Raw genomic sequence first — 14,338 nt, 5'->3', positions numbered from 1 at the left:
GAAGACTTTTATACCAGATTAATAAATTTATCAAAGTGGCAGAGCATAAAATCAACATATCAAAATCAATAGCATTACTGACAACCACCATTAATGAACTCACTGAGAAAAAAATCGAGGAAAAAAATCCCACTCAAGATAACTTGGAAACAACTAAATACCTTGAAATCAACACAACCAAGGAAGCAAAATTCTTCTGTAATGAAAACTATAGAACTCTGAAGTAAAAAATGAAAGAGGACATTGGAATATGGAAAGACATCTTTGTTCTTGGATATGCAGAATTGACATTGTTAAAATAATTGTACCAAAAGTCATCTATAGATTTAATGCAATGCTTTTTAAAATATCCCAACCCCAACAATCATCACAGAACTAGAACAATCATATAATTCATATAGAAGCAGAAAAAGAAACCCAGAAAAGCCAGAGCAATCTTGAGTAAAAAGGGCAAAGCAGAAGGCATCACAACATGGGATTATAGTTTATCACAGTAAGCTATAGTAACAAAACCAGCATGGTACTGGCACAAGAATAGATATGTAGGCTGATGGAACAAAACAGAAGAACCCACAAAACAACACCATGCACCTTCAGTCATCCAATTTTCAACAAAATGATCAAAACTATATGGCATGCTTTATATCTAATGTCCCCATAAAGCCTCACATGATCATAAGCATGTACTGTACTTATGTACAGTACATACAGTAGGATGTACTGTACATCACCTTTGGAAGATGACTGTACTCTTGGGGTATTACAGCTGATTTCTGCTAGAGATGGGGCTTGATCAGAAAAGGAAGGCCACTGTGGATGTAACCTGGGAGGTGGTGTTTCCATAGACATAGGCAAAGACTTCCTGAACAGAACTGCAATAGCACAGAAAATACATTAGAAATATTCAACAGATAGGATTACATGATAATAAAGACTTCTGCATGACAAAGAAAACAATCAACAGAGTGAAAAGACAACTTACAGAATAGTGAAAACCTTGCCAGCTATTCCTCTGATAGAAGACTAATATCTATGATACATAAAGAACTACCATATGAATTTACCCAAATAAATGACCCAATAAACAAATAACCAAGTCAACCTAATAGTCACTTCTCAAAAGATACACAAATGCCCCATAAGTGAAGGAAGTGTACGTCATGTTTAGCCATTAGGGAAATATAAGTCAAAGAAATTCTGAGATTCCATCTGAGAATGACTATCAAGAACACAAAAAGCAACAAATGCTTTTGTTGTAGGAGAAAAAGGAACATTTCTACATTTTTGGTGGGAATATAGAGATTCCTCAAAAAACTAAAAATAGAAATTCCATTTGACCCAACTGTACCAAATTCCACTTGATACAGCCAGGTGTATTTTCAAAGGTGTTAAAGTCATCGTGTTATACTGATACAAGCATACCTATGTTCATATAAGTGCATATAACTATAGAAAAATCTCTGGAGAAAGCCTAGATGCCTGGTAGCAGGTGAATGGTGAAAGAAAATGTGGTATAAATAGACAGTGGAATATTACCAGTAATAAAGAAGGATATCATGTCATTTGCAGAAAAATGGATGGAACTTGAAGTCACAATGCTAAGTGCAATAAATAAGACACAGAATGTTAAATATTGCATGGTTTCTCTTACATAAGAAACCAAAAATATAGATAAATGAGTGAGTAAAATAAAGGAGAGATGGGAAGTAAAAGAAGGCAGATTTTTTAGAGGAGGAGGATATCAGAGGAGGTCAGAAGGAAGAAATGAAGGTAGATGGGGGTAAAGAGATTGAAAAAGTTCAAGATACTGTGCAATGCATATACCAGTTGCCTCAAACATAAGTATTATGTGTTTCAAACTTGTATTAATTTAAAATGTGAAATAGAATCACACACACAGAGTTTTCTTTTAAAGAGAAGGTTTCCAAAGTGAAATTTCACTGTTAGGAAACAGTTGCCTTCTAATAATTTTAGCATAGTGCTTAATGTCTACAAAACTTTCTTGGCACTTCATTCTCTTCTTTAGTCCCAGTTCATAGCAATCAGCCAATGTACTTTAGACTTGGGGCAGGATATACCATGTAACCAGTCTGCTCAGGTGACACCCATGCATTTTAATAGGGACCCTTTGGAGGCAGAGTTTCAGCTGATAAAGATATGCTGAAACAAGAAGCACAGAATCTGATGGGAGCTAGTCTTTGGAGTCTCATCTACTTCCACATTCAGAGCCCATTGCCTGTGGGCTACATGGCTGTGAGCTAGTTACTTAATCTTGTGGCCTTCATCATCTAAAAGTAGAATATAAGTTTCTTGATTTTGACACAGAGTTAACTATTATATGACTGATCTGTAAATTCTTTTTTCTTCCTTTTTATTTTGGACAATTTTTATTGTTATATTCATTTAAGTTTGTAAATAATTTATTTACAATGTGCAATCTATTATTAATTTCATGTTATGCATTCATTTCAGAAATATTTCTCTAAAATTCACTCTGTCTTCATCTTATATATTTCACATTTCAGTATTTGTCTACAATTTTTTAATATGATATGTAATTATTGATTTTCAATAAAGTTAATAAAAAATAAAAGTGGAGAGCGCCATACCTACTTTAATGGAATGGTGGTGAGGATTAAATAGATAACATATTGAAAAAACTTAATATGTAGCTTAGTGCAGAGTAAGTGCAGCTCTTAATATTTTTGAGCAGAGTTTCTGAACTTTAGCACTATTGATACTTAGGTCCAGACAATCCTGTCCTTTGGAAGAATGTTCTAAAACATTCTAGTAATGTTCTTAAGCCCTGGTATACTATTTATACTAGGTGCTTATAGCATTCCTGCTCCTGAGCATGACAATCAAAATGTGAGCATGAAATTTCAAGGGGAAAAATAAGATCTCAAAGAAGTGTCATCACTGAACAGTAACTGCCCTCAGGCCTCCCCTCCATGTCCTTCTATGGACTCATCTTCCTCATCCATCCAGTGGGAAATTAGGCTTTCCCACCCCACTCCAGAAAGTAGTTCTAAGATGCATACAATTCACCCACTCCAGGGAATATCTGTAGACATTCTAATGGGTTAGGAAGGTGGGGCCAAGAAAGGATGTGGGGGTGAGTTTTGAGGGCAAAATTGTTTTCCAGTACTGATACTTCTTTGAGATCTTATTTTTCCCTTTGAAATTTCATGCCAATTTTGTTTTCAACTTACTGATATTCGTTATTGCTTTCAGAAGAATGTAATGTGTTTTTATGCCTTTAAGATGTAAGCTGTTTTAAGAAATGCTGTCCTCTCCTGAGTCTTGGGAGAAAGACTTTTTATTATCCCAGATAATAAAAAGTGGCTCTGGGTCAACTTCAAGAAGTGACTGGCATCAGAAACTATCAAGTATTTTTAATTTCATCAAGCTAAACTCCTCTTCTTAGATCCACTTTCTCCTTTGCTTCTACATTTTTAAAAAAGTAACAATCTTTTCACATGGGGGAAATGTTTGGAGATCTTTAAAAATTCAACCTTGATGTAGAATACTATCAGAAAAGAGGAGAAAATACATGAAAACATTTCCCAATGAAACTGAACAGAATCACAAACACTTTGCACAAGCTGCCCGACAGCGTGACTCTTGGGAGCACTTCATTCTGTGTTTTGTAAAAAGCATGTCAGAGACAACAGGACCTAGTCCTGTTCTTTCTGTGACGGGTTCTCCAAACCCTGGCCACAGTGAAGGACATTATATTGAATGATAATGTTTGATTTTATGATTTGAGAAAGCTACTGCTTCACCTGTGGCTAGAAACATCTGGTGCACCTGGTGCAGAGTGAAGTCTTGAGTCTCCCGGCTGAAGCTAATGTCACCCTTGCGGTTGCTCACTGATATGGTCCACGCTTTGTCTCACCTCCCCATGTTACCAGGAAACCATAGCTTACTTCAGTTAGTATACATTGAGCAAGAACCCAAGATACAAGTGCGAAAAAGATGTGCGTAAGTTTGTAAGAAGGGGAGTTTGAGCTAAACTAATCTAATTGTTGTCAGGGAACAAAAAACGTGATAGCCTGTACCATCTTCCAGGAGTTGGATTAATTTTACCAAAAGGCCTTTGGGCTTCCTCATGACGGCCCCACACACAATACCTTCAGAGCTGTGTGGTACAGAAAACTTAAAAGGAATCTTTTCACTAAGTGGAAGAATTCTTGTCAGGAATTGAGTTTTGGGAAGATTTATAAGGTTGGCTTCTTAGGCACTTCCCCTCCTCATACTATAGCAAGGGAGAATCCAGGGGAGAATGGGATGTTCATATTTGGCTGAGTTCCCCATTGCACTTACTGCATGCAAACTTTTGTTGCCTCTCAAAGTGCTGCGGGCCATGCAACAGATCCAGGCAGTGACATCTCTCCTTTGCTCATGATGGGACCATGGGGAGCAAAGGGAGTCTAAGAACTGAGTGGGGACCACATCTGCTGTGTTGTAACTGAGGTCACAAGAGCTTCCCATTGCTGAATGGGAAGAATATAATTGCATAAGGGGCACGAGAGTGCTCTTTTCTTTCTAAATGTGTATTTTGTGGGTGTGACCACCCTGGGAAGAACTTCATCTGCAGAAGGGACACCCCATGATAATGGAGTTGTTTATGTATTAAGAAGGCCTGGTAATACAAGCTTATTCATATAGGAGAGAGCCATTTATTTATTTAAGTAGGATTAGAAAAAAACAGATTGCTAGTATGTATCTGAGTCATCTGAAAGCATACACACAGTGAAATTCCTAGCTTGGTGAAGCACTGGTAGCAATTGATTGCACTGAAATTTTTTATCTCCTTTGCTCACTTGAAATGATCAGATTCAGTTTCAGATTTTGATAAAATACATTGTATAGATTTATAATTCTCATTTTCAAAGTTACAAGTATCAGTTGAAGGCTAATATATAAACTCAGAGAATAAACTGTCACTGGTATGAATGTACTAACATTATACGACCTTACTATTAATATTGTTTAAAGCCCATCATAATTCTTAGAATTTGATAAGAAAATATTACTCCATTCAAGCTTATGATAACAGTTTGTAAAACCATACTTCTGCAGAATTTCTGTTCACATCTGGACTGTTTAAACAAACAGGAAATAGATATTTTATTTTTATTTTTATTTTTTTCTGTATTTAGGACAGGGTCTACAGGGTTTCACTATGTAGATCGGACTCAGAGAGAGTCTCCTGTTTTCAGCCTCCCAAGTGCTGGGGTTACAGGTGTGCACTACCTCGCCCAGTCTCAATCTCCATCTCAGTGTGCCCCGGGGGCGGGGCCAGCACAGCACAAGGGATAGAATCCTGGCCGCTGTGCTCTGCCTAAACTTGCGCTTTAGTCTGCTGAGCTATCAGGTCAGCCCAGGAAATAAGTATGAAGCAAGTTATTTATTAATTCTGTATCTACACAAAAGTGGTAGACCAAAGATACAAAAAAGTATCTTTAATTTAGGTTACAATCACTTTAGATGCCATTTTTAGCTTTTCATTATGGCTATTATTGTCTGGACTATTTTAGTATTCGAATTAAAGAGCAGTTTCACACTTTTATGCTGGATTTTACATATACTAACACACAGGTGCACACACAGACATACATACATACATACAGACAGACAGACAGACAGACACACACACACACACACACACACACACACTCACATGTACACAGGACACTAAGCAAGATGTGAGCCGGACAAACATTCCTGGTTCCTTGGGGCCATGTGTCTAGCAGTTAGCCAGTATTTAGTTAATTCTCAGTAAGTATTTGCTGACTATCAGATCTACTTCTATGTGTTGTATGTAAAGCTAAATTAGCTTTATTTCTTTATTTATTTATTGTTCAGTTTTATCCCCTTAAACCTGGAAACTTCCTCTAGAAGAAAATAAAATGAGGAATACAGGATGTGATGTGACAGGGTACATTTTGGTGGTGAGAAGCTCGGGGCCGATCGCCTGTGCTGAGCTGCTTATTGCTGGGGCTGCCCTCTCTTACATTAGGTGTGAATATCCTCACGTGAAAAAATTAGTGGTCTGCGTCAAGCGACCTGAAGTATCCTTCATGGTGCTTAAATTCTAGGTTTCTAAAATGCAATGTGCGACAGATCAAGCTAAGATTTGATTGGAATAATTGTATTTTACTAGTCTGAAGCTCCCAGGAGTATAACTTAGAGGCTGTCAGGGAATATAAAATGTGTATTAGATGTTTAGAAAAGAAGGAAGGAAGGAAGAAAGAAAGAAAGAAAGAAAGAAAGAAAGAAAGAAAGAAAGAAAGAAAGAAAAAGAAAGAAAGAAAGAAAGAGAAAGAGAAAGAAAGAGAAAGCAGGTCATTATATGAATGCAAAGCCTTCACCTATCCATCTTTGGGATTTTTTTTTTGTAAAAGAAGGAATCTTCTCTATATAATGATTTTAGCAATTAAAGTCAGAGATTAGATTTGAAATTTTTAAGTTTTATGAGTTTTTAAGTAAATGAGTTACAATTTTTATCCTTAACATTTATAAAATTTTAAAATTTATAACATATTTGTATAAACTCTTAAAAAGTGTTAAGTAGTATTACTATGTCTAAGAAAGTGTTGCTTCTGTACCTTAAACAAATTTTCACAATTAGTCATAAATATTAATTACATAGATATTCCTTAAGAAAAAAAAAAAGAAAATCATTGCCTTCAAAGACCCTTACTTTAGTACTTATTCTGGATAAGAGTTAGCTCCCAAATTCTATTGGTCTGTAGCTCTAGACAATGAATTTTCCAGACATATGCTTCATTAATAAAAGAGATTTTAATGTAAACAAGCCTCAAAGCCTTCAGTGCTGTAGCACTGAAACTTTTCTGGACAGAAATGCTGCCAATCTTAGCATCAACCTAATGATAAATTTATTTTGCAATGAGAAAAGACCTGTAGAATTATAAATAGCTCACTTTTCCAGAAATATTTTACATGACGAACACTAACACTATCTAATACTGTATACATGTTCTTTTTTTTTTTTTTTTTGTGGCTGGCTCAGCCCACCCTGGGAGCAGAGCTGGCATGGAATGTGGTGCTGGGAATCGAACTGCCACCGTCTGTGTGCTTGTTTAAGCTTGCCTAAGCAGGCACTTTAGACCACTGAGCTATCTTTCCGGCCCTACATATTCTTCTTACAGAATTAAATTGGTACTCCCAATTAGAATGACAGTTTACTGCAGTAGAAAAACATGACACTCTCTGTTCTGCTGCTCAGTACAAATATATCATTGGTAAGTAACTTAAACTCTTGGTATTCTGATTGTTGTAGATGAATGAAAAGGTAACCGTTGCTATGCGAGGCATTACAAGGAAGATTAAAAAGACAGCAAATAGCAATGACTGTGAAGGACCTCGAACGGTGACTAGCATGTGGCCAGTCACTGAAGAGTTCATGTCATGGGGGATATGTGGACAGGGACATCAGTGGGAGGACAGTGCAAGCAGAAGAACCAGCACATGCAAGAGTAAAGGTGTGAAGAACAAGCCATGGAAAAGGTAAGAAGATGGCTTTCCTAGAAGAGATCAACTAATAAGGGACAAAAGGAATGAGATTCAGGGGTCCATCGTGACTGTATTATGTATGACATGCCAGGGACGTAGGACATGGATTTTGTTCTGCGATGGATGGTGCAACCAGTACTGGATTGAGATGGAAATTCATAACAGCAGTGAGATTACACTGTCTACTCTGCTAAGTACCTATGTGTGTCAGGAACTGTGCTTTGTTGTCTTCTTGATTTTATTTCCTTACCCTTAAAACAACATAGACTTTTTAAAGCACAGAAGCTGAGGCACAGAGGGGCAGAGTGCTGCAACTTGCGGCTCAGTCCTATACATTCTAAGTAAACGACGTACAAGAAGGAACACAATTGTTAAAATGTTAATTTTAGACTAAAGCATTGAAGAAGGGAAATGATGCCTCTGAACACAGGAATTTGATCTGGGGAGTCAGGTTTTAAAAGGAAGAGGAGTAAGAATACTTTGTGTTCAAAACATACCTGATTAAGATTTGTTCAAGGTGTGTTAAACCTGGTGTGTTCTGGAATGATAGAACATTTTTAAATCATAAAATTGCTGCTTCTGTGTTTTAAAATTACTTAGTGGTTATATTACATTAAAGACAGTAGTGCATAATCATTAAGTGCTCAGGCTCTGAAGCCAAACTGTCTGGATCCAAGTGCTCACCCCAACTTACTGAACCTTGGGCATGTTATTTAGTTTTCAGTGCTGTGTATTTTAAAAAAGCAGATAATGATGCCTATGTCACAGGGTGTTTATTTATGAAACAAAGCATATGTGTATAGAAAAATGTCTGGCATGAATTAGAAACTCAGCCGTAGCCAGTATTGCTTTGTGTTTGTGTCCTTATTTATGATTTATCTACAAGATATCAACAGTGTGTCAAAAACTGTGCTGGTTTTCAAAACTACACAGTGGATACTGGATGACTGTTGCCTTCACAAACATGTGTTTCCCCCACACATCATGCACTGTTATTCAGCAGTAGTGCTATAGATTTCATTGTGCTTATAGCAATTCCTTGCACTATTTGAGCACTAGTGATTTATAATCTACTATCACAATGTTTATTTTTGTGAGCATGAACACCTCTATTCTTCCTACTCTTTTCTCTCAAAAGGACAGCAAGATCTAGCCAGTCTAAGTGGACTCCTCCTGACATGCACCAAACTTTCTAAAGCAAAATGACTATATCCTTTCCTTAGAGGTCTCTTGGAAAATTCATTAGACTTACATATTAGGTAGGCTATGGTATTGATAGATATGCTTTTCTTTCCCCAAAGTACTTTTTTTCAAAAAAAATTAAAGCTTTATAAACTGATTTCCATATGCAGGAGAGAAATGTCCATGATTTGGAATCTTCAGTGCTGTACCCAATTAAGGGGGAGACTTGTTCTGGGAGCATCAGTTATTCACTACCTTTTAAACCACATAACACTGCTCATCTCTGTATCTCCTAGCTCAGGATTATGAAAGAGTCCACATAATTCTGCTCGATTCATGATGGCTTTTTGCATACTGTCTGAAAGGATTCTAAATTAGGCATTGCAGGCTTGACATTAACATTGGTTGAATAGATGAAACTGGTGGTAGAAGGGACACCATGTCCTTTTGAGAAAAGCCACAGTACATTAAAAGGGACAAATGAGCATTTGTGATAGCCTCTAAGCAAAAAATCAAAAAGGAGAATGTCTACATAAATATATCAGAAGGAAATGAAAATAACAAAGCACTTACATTTAAAATAACTAAGTAAGATGCCAAAAAGATTAAGTGAAAAGCTACTTTAACACCAAGGAAACTCTTTAAAATGGAGGGGATTGTTGTGACAGGTTGAATTGTGAACTTGCCGAGAAAGAGGAAACACTGCCCCTCTGCCCACTTGGTACGTACTCTGTATTTATTGGAGGAAAGGTGAAATGCTCAGATCAGAGGGCCTTTGTGTGTACCAAGAACCATTATTAAAAGAGAGACCAGATCTCTCAACTACAGGTAGACCTATCCATGATAAAATAAATCATAAGCCCTAGATTTAAATGTGAATGTTAGAATGAGACTGGTACCTCAAGAAGTTCTTAAAGTCTACATACTAAAGTTTATAAAATGTGAAGATTAAAAAAATCGTATTTGCCATATACACGTAAGATTTTAAAACCTTCCTGCTAATTTGACATGCAGAATGGGATGATTGACAATAATTTCCTTAATAAGAACCAATTAATGTTATAAAATTACATAGCATAGAATATGGTTTTAAATAAATTATGCCAGTGTTTTTCCAATGTAAAATACCTCAAACTTTCAAGAAAATATAAACCATACAGTGGAGAAAATGTTTGCAAAAAACTTAGCTGATAAAGCATTGTTATCCAAAATACACAAAGAACTCAAAGAAATTAATAATCTAATTAAAAAGTGGACCAGACTTGGGTGAACATCTCATCAAAAAAGATGGCAAATAAGCACAGGCAAAGATGTTCACTATAATATCACTGGGAATCACTAAGTAGAACAATAGCTACGCAAATCCAAAATACTGACTACATCAAACTCTAGTGCAAATCTTCGGCAACAGGATACTTACTTATTGTTGTTGGAAATGCAAAATGATACAACCACATAGGAAGGCAGTTCTTACCCAAATAAACAAAAAAGTTATTATTCCAAACAACCTGCACACTGATACTTATAGCAGCTTTATTCATGATCAGCAAAACTCAGGAGCAAGTGAAATGTCCTCCCGTGGGTGAATAAATAAATAAAATGTGACACTTGCAGGCAATGGCATATTATTCAGTGCTTGAGAGAAATGAGTTATCAAGACATTAAGAGAGTGGGAGGAAGCCTAAATGCTTATTTCTAGGTGAAAGAAGTCAACCTGAAAAGACTATCCATGTTGTGATTCTAACCACATGACATTTTGGAAAAGGCAAAACTGTGGATATGTAGTGGTTGTCAGGGGTTAGTGGGTGGGAAGATTTTTTAAAAAATAATTTTATTGAGAAAGAAGTAGCAGTGAGACAGTTTCAAAACAGGTTAGTAGGACAGTTACAATAATTAATGCACTGCATGTTGTTGTCTTTGCAGTAGTCATTCATAGTACAAGATGCAGACATGATATCCTGTCTAAACACTATTTAAAACTTTCTTCTCATTGAACTAAGTAGCTGTATATCTGTGCTAACTATTTTGTATGTACAGATAGATAGATAGATTTGTTTTACTACAAAATGGTCCTTCATTTATATCCCCTTTTTTTGTTTACTTTTGTCAGAGATGTGTTTTCCTTTGCCAGTCATTTATATGCTGATACCTGTGGACTAAGCAACTGTACTGAAGATAGCAGTGTGTAATACTAGGGAAGTTTTTTAAGGCAGTGAAATTACTGTGTCAGAACAGGAAGAATATACATCACCAAGAGTGAACTTTAGTGTAAACCGTGGACTTCAGGGGGCAATGACATGTCTGTTGAGAGGTGTTTTGGAGGGGTGTATATGGAGGTATACGAAAAGTCTGTATCTTTGCCTAAATTTTGCTGAAAACCACAAATTTTTCTAAAAAAGGAAAATTTATTAATTTCAAAAGAGGATTGATCAATTGGTATAAGACATACTATAACAAGCAAAACTAGTCAATAATGATATAAACCAGGATACTGTTTTCTTCTCGAAAAATCAACTGAAAGACAGTATTAGGAGGACATCTAGAGGAATTGTGTAATGTTCTATGCTTAATTTGATTGATAAACCCTTGGTGAGAGTACACAGAGATATGTCCCTACTTTCATGTAAAGGCTTAGAAATACCAAGAACCTCCCCAATTTTACATGTAAATTTCAATTATGTCTGGGAAATCATTTGTTTTCCTGGGGGATGTAAGTAATCCCTGCTCACTTTACTTTCTATAATTTTGGAAGAAGTTAATGAAGTATTGATGGATTAATTAAGACCCAACTACGACAAGAGAAAATACTCTAAGTATTTAAAAAGTATGCAATTGTATCCCAGAAAATAGTTAAATGGATGATGGGCAAACTGAGAAGTTAAACTGTGGAAAGTCAATCAATTTAAAGACTAAAAGCAGTAGAAAGCCAGAGGCATGGTTACCCACAATACTCAGAGGACTAAGGGAAGAGCTACTGTTGCTAAAGTTCAGAGTTCAAGGTCACTTGGGGAAGCAGGTGGCCAGTGTTGGGGCTGGAAAACCAGCCCACAGGGATCAGTCCCGCGGAACAAAGCAGGAGCTTGGCAAAGAGCAGATCTTACAGTAAAAACACATGCAGATGAGTGCAGCTGGAGGAGAAAGACCAGAAAATAAGTTTTCCGGTGTTACTTTCTCCTCCACAGTCACTGCTACCCTGAACAAACTGATTTATTGAATTTTTAAAAAGCACTCAGCTTAACTCTTAGGAACTGCATTTAACAAACATCCTAAAAATTACTGAAATCTCCACTGTAGTTTTATATCGAATCTCAATGAGCCAAATTCACATACCATTACAATCATGAAAGAATTGCCTACTTTCATTTTAACGCTGTCACTTGCATGTTTTTATCATGAAACGAGCTCAGGTATATTGTGATGTACCACATAACACCATTCTTCAAGTAGACAGTAAAGACACACTTGGAAAACTGAACTAAAGGAGGACCTGGGCAGTCACACAGTCACACAGAACCCCCCTGGGTTCTCTATCATGTTCCACTGAAAACTGTCACAACATATTTCAGACTAATATTTAAACACTAATTTTTAAGTGATTGCATATCTTTTTTAATATAGAAAGATTATTCCACACTATGATGTAAAATTTAATATTTATCTATCATATAGCTAGGCAAACTGAAGCTTACTGCATATGCGTGTGTGTGTGCGTGCGTGCATGCACACAAGCATGTGCCTAATTGTACATAGCAGTTTAAACTGCAGTGCATCTGGCCTTACCCATGTCTTTCTTTCAGTATAAAAGCCTCTAATAAGCAGCTTTTGGAATGTTCTCCTTATCTCACACACAGATGTGTTAATAATTAAACTGTAACTATTGCCAATTTTCCTTCAGTGTTTGCCATTAAAACATGATTTTATCTTAATTTGCCTATTACTTTGATAATAGATATGCTTTCAGTATTTTAAAAAATAAAATGACCATTAGAATAGAATGAAGTATTAAAATCTTTGCCTAACAGATACGTGAAAGAGATGCAATGACTGTCTCTGTGTTAGACACCTCTAGTTCAGGCGGTTTCTTTTTTATTTACTTTTTTGTCTTTTTGCAGTACTGGGGATTGAACTGAGGATCCTGTGCTTGCCAGACAGGCGCTCGTTCTACTGAGCTATCCCTCCAGCCCCTCAGGTGGTTTTTGATCATAATAAACAGACAGGTACAGACACGAAGTCTTTCATTGTCTGGTAGCTCAATAAAAGTAGGAAGCAGAAGGGCATCAATAATATTTAACTTTGTTTTTCCCATGCAAAGAAGAAAGATATTTTATAGGAAAATAGTCCAATGCTCATTTTAAATTTTTATCTTAATCACACTTACCTAAAATTGAGTGAATAAACAACATGAACTTTCTAAAACCATCTAGTTTCTTTTCTTTGAAATGGTAGTTGATTATGTCATCTAAAGACTTCCCAGGTACTTTGTCCAGGGTCTGGTAAATCCTATATACCTGCAATGAGAAACAAATATTTATTTAGTTAACTAACTCACACTTAAATGTTTATTACAGAAACAGGCATCCAGGATTGACATATCTAGAACACATGGTATTTTACAATCTTTCCATATATTATTAATAAACTGTTATATATATATACGTGTATATATATGTATGTATGTATTTAGGACAGTGTCTATAGGGTCTTACTATACAGATCAGACTCATAGCAATCCTCCTGTTTTAAGTTTCCCAAGCACTGGGATTACAGGCATGCATCACCAAGGCCAGTCATACATATATATATATGATATATATATATATATACATATATATATATATCATATATATATTATATGAAATATTGCTATCACCACCATTTCTTTTAAGCCAAGAAAACTACTTTTGAGGCCAAATCCCACAAATACAATATATTCTCTAATACCTTAAGCCCAAGGAGTTGTAGGTAGATGTTCCATAAAATTGACTATAGCAAAGGCAACTTAACATGCTTTTAGTAATTTAACGGATTCAGCATGTTACACAGCAATAACACAAGTAGTAAATAGTTCACAAAATCAGTTCATGTTTCTTAAAGCTAAATTGTTTTATGCATTTTTGCCTTGTGAGAAAATGTACAGATGAGAACTGAGAGAAGCTTTATATTGCTCTTCCCAGGATTTAAGATTCACTCCCTCGCTCCCTGGAGGCACCCAGGTAATCGAGCTATCATCTCTATCATTGGAGTATTCTCAACGTTCTTCTCTTCTGCTCCTCTTTCCCTCTTTTATTTTCCCTCTCAATATTTGCCCTGCATGTTGCTATGTCAGTGACCAGATGCCTTGGAGTAGCAGAAATCTGAATCTCTGGATTCACATGTTACAGTGAAGAGCGAAGAGAAGAGACACAGAGTGTTGAAGGCAGAAGACATCCAAAGGATTGACTGCAGTGGGGATGGCAAAGCAAGGCACTGACAGCAGAGCCCTGATGGGTGTCACTGTGCCCTGCCGACACCCGTGTTTTCCTTCTCAACTCTCTTATAAATCCAGACAGTGACCACAATAATTATTTTAACTTCCATGACTGACTTCAGACATCCTGTAATTGTAGTTACACCC

The 14,338-nt window shown here is 36.3% G+C and overlaps 1 protein-coding gene across 18 annotated transcripts in view; it reads right to left on the bottom strand.

Annotated features, from left to right (window-relative positions):
* Dtna (dystrobrevin alpha) overlaps window positions 1-14,338 on the bottom strand; it is a 407,896-nt gene that overhangs the window by 217,780 nt on the left and 175,778 nt on the right. For all 18 annotated transcript variants that reach the window (XM_023714185.1, XM_023714184.1, XM_023714194.1 and 15 more), the window contains exon 2: window positions 13,103-13,232. The gene's annotated coding sequence lies outside the window, so the exon portion shown is untranslated. The remainder of the gene's footprint in view (window positions 1-13,102; window positions 13,233-14,338) is intronic.

This window comes from Octodon degus, unplaced genomic scaffold (assembly GCF_000260255.1).
Source record: "Octodon degus isolate 3935 unplaced genomic scaffold, OctDeg1.0 scaffold00003, whole genome shotgun sequence".
In the NCBI taxonomy this organism is placed as follows: Eukaryota; Metazoa; Chordata; class Mammalia; order Rodentia; family Octodontidae; genus Octodon; species Octodon degus.
Note: the sequence above shows the minus strand (reverse complement) of the source record. Positions and strands in the feature narration are given on the sequence as shown.